A 3856-nucleotide genomic window follows, 5' to 3' on the forward strand; every position below is an offset into this window, starting at 1 on the left:
GATCAAACATTTGGGATGTTTCTGTGTTTCTGTGAGATTAACATTTCAGTTGAGCCATGCATGATCATATACTTAAAATCCTCATTACTCAAGAGGCTGACTAAGGTGGGCAGAGCATTTGATAATTAGACTTGGTACTGCTGCAAGACCCAGTCTCAAAAGAGACAAACAGCAGCAACAACAACAAATTTAAATTAGCAGATTGTGAGTAATGCAGATTGAGCATAAAATAGCTGGGTGTCATACAATCTTTTGCCAGCCAAACTGGCCTTCTTGGAGCAAGATGAAATTCCTTTAAACTTCATTTGCTCTTCCTGGTTCTACAGCACACTGCCTCCCAACTCTCGTTGGAACACTTGCTCTTCAACCTGCCTGCCTTCAAACAGCGCTACTGGGTTGGCTTTCCTGGATCTCCAGCCTGCCCACTAATACTGAAGATCTTGGACTTGCCAGTCTCCATAGTCATATAAGCCAATTCCTTATACTAAGTATCTGTCTCCAACATATACATCCTATTGATTCTCTTTCTCAGAAGAGCCCTAGCTCATACAATTGCTAGCAGAGATCTTTTTAAACCATATGAATTTCAAATTATAATGAGGAAAAATAAAGGCATTATATGTCTAGATTCAAAATACATGGTATGGCTAATGCCCATGTCATATGGTCACTCAAAGGTAAAAAGAATTTGTGTCTTTGAGATGTACCAGTCATTGGGGATTTTTTTGTTTGTTTGTTTGTTTTTGCCAGTCCTGGGGCTTGAACTCAGGGCCTGGGCACTGTCCCTGAGTTTCTTCTGCTCAAGGCTAGCACTTTACTACTTAAGCCACAGCACTACTTCCAGCCTTTTCTGGTACCAAGGAATTGAACCCAGGGCTAGGCCTCTACCACTAAGCCACCTTACCGTTGGATTTTAAATGTGCTGCTACAAACATCTAATTTTAAATAATTGTCCTTTTGTAGCACTTTTGTTTTCTGATTAACTTGAGATCTAAGTTATTTCAATTAAATACTTTATCACTGAAGTTATTTTAACTTTATAAGCTAACATAACACTGATGTACAATAAAACTAATATATATTTCCAGTAATGGAAACTTAATTTCTTCTAGAAAGTATGTTTGTGTATAATATCTGTAGGCTGAGTATCAAGCTAGGAAGGAAAATAAAAGATTTAAATATTTTGGTCATCACATTCATTCAATAAACTGGGCCAAAGGAAAAAGTACAAAATGGTATATTTTTAGCCATTTCTGAAAGTTCTGTGAGATATTGAGGCTCTATGGAGCTGTTTACAAATAAAAGAAATCACAGTATTGCATAAGTAGGCTTTCTACAAGAAAAAAAAAGCAATTTTTGAAGTTCCTTCAAGGACAAAAGATAATGGATGTTTTTATAGTTTGCATCTGGGCTAACTCTATTAGCATCATTAGTGGTAATGTATTTCAAAAGCCATTTAATGTAATTATGCAGATAGTATTTTTTGGTAAAGAATGTTGTGGAATTTTCAAGTAAATCAACTTTTTCAGCTAAAATCTTTTAGTCTTCTAGGAATAGTTTCAGAGGAAGGTATAATACCTCTATAGTAAGAAATAGTCCTTTTGTTTTAGGTCTGAGCCTAGAGATGTGTGTGTATATATGTAAATATATATGTATTACTATATTAAAAGAAAATTCAAGTCAACCTTTTTCCTCTTGTTTTTAATTTTCCAAATTCAGCTATGTTTTTAATATTTTTGAACTACTCTGACTCACAGGTTGTGCTGCTTGACCGAGACTTGATTCCTTGGTTCTCAGGATTGGCATGTGAATTGGCTGAGCAGAAACAGCACTGTACCACTACTACCACCATGAACAATAACAACAACAGCAACAATAATGCCCTCCCACCGTGATTATTTAAAGAGATGGGCAATAAAACTAATTCTGGGTCTCTGGTGAAATTCTTCAATCTGGAGCTGCTAGATGTACATAATATGAGCCTCTTATGAGCCTCTTATACCATCAAGCAAGCAGGTCACCAGAATGAATTTACCTTGTAGGAGATAAAAGAGATTACAGCCACATGATTCCATTGTCCTTTGGAGCAAGTCTTATCAGAAGTCTTTATCATACAATGAATTGCTTTTCACCGTGCTTTTCATGTGAAGGTGTTGGATTTTTGTTTGGGTTACTTGAAAAAACAAGAGCCCTAACCATCATTACTATTACATACAACTTTTATCCCAGGCTGTATCCCAGGCTAACCTTTAACTCTCAGTTGTCTTGCTTCAATCTCCCAAGTATTGGAATTACACACATATACCACCATGACTCATATTTTACTATTTTAATTCTTCCTCCCACCCATCTTCTATAAAGGGCAAGTTTCTTTTGTCTTTTCCATTTGTTCCATACATAAAGTGCTATCACACTTCTTCCTGCCAGTCTTCTTCCTCGTTTTTAGTAAATACTGCCAGATCCTTTTTATACTACTTATTTTAGCTTTCAATTCTCCTTCAACTAAGACCTTTCACCAAATTACCTTAAAAATAATATTCAAATACTTCTGTTCTCCTGAAAATTGGTATGTATTTATGTTCATGGATTAAATTCCTTGTAGCAATTATACGTAATGTTGATAATCACAGTCATTCACCATTTCCCAGACACTTAGCAATACATGTCAAACAGTGTTATCTCATCTTAGAAATTTTCTATTCAATGTAAAGTCCTTCACTCACATTTGGCATGCTTTAGAGTACTAAGCTGGCTGAGGACAGTACTCCAAGAACCTTTAAGTGTTGATTTTTAGTATGACATGTTCCTGGCAAGACTTCTTTTCTTGAAAATTTCTTTATGATTTTGTGCCTATGGTACAAATATGCCATATCTATAGCATAAAGTTATTCACATGTTACTTAGATTGTTTATTGTCATTGTAACTGAATCAAATTGTACAATTAAAATTGATGTTGGGGCTAGGAAGGTGGCTCAGTGGTAGAGCGCTTGCCTTGCATGCCTGAGGCCCTGGATTCGATTCCTCAACACCACATAAGCAAAATGAAAAAAGCCGGAAGTGGCGCTGTGGCTCAAGTGGTAGAGCGCTAGCCTTGAGCTGACGAGCTGAGGGACAGCACCCAGCGCAGAGTTTAGGCCCCATGACCAGACCCCCCCCAAAAAAATTGATGTATATTTTTTATAATTTGGTGGGGTTTGGCACTTCTTGTTTTTCTTGTCTAAGTGCATTTCCACAGCTCTATTTTCTTTAGTAAAATAAAGACTTAGGCAGGACTTCTGAGGGTGGAAATAGCCTAACCACTTGATGGGAGGAGTGATAAAACTCATGGAAAAAAACATGCAGGATGGGATACATGTGATTTTCTTTGGGAACACGCTATTAAACTGTTGGATATCTTTTATAATTGGAAGAAGAAAGGAATACACCATTTGATTCCCAATTCTGTTGTATAATTCTTTCTAACCATTTGATACCTGTGAAATACACACACACACACACACACACACACACAAATACTTTTCATTGGGAATTAAATATTTCTGATATGATTTTTAGGATGTAGTTATTGATAATTAAGTATATCCTAGGTTCAATCCTCCACATGGCAAAAAAGACAAAAACATAAATATTATGATTAGTATTCATTTTTATTTTTGTTTTGCTCTCTATCGTTGCAATTTTTGAATACACAAGTGACTTAAAAGAAGACCAGTTTTTGAACCAAAATATTGCATTATTAAAGTCTAGTAAGCATAGCAGTATAGGTGCTTCTCTTTTTGCACTTGAGAATTTAATTTTCTATGAAGTGTGGTTTACTTAAAGGTTTTATATCAGCCAAGTATGTATAATCCTAAT

Source organism: Dipodomys spectabilis, unplaced genomic scaffold (genome assembly GCF_019054845.1).
Source record: "Dipodomys spectabilis isolate Male_0828 unplaced genomic scaffold, ASM1905484v1 ptg000053l, whole genome shotgun sequence".
Lineage (NCBI taxonomy): Eukaryota > Metazoa > Chordata > Mammalia > Rodentia > Heteromyidae > Dipodomys > Dipodomys spectabilis.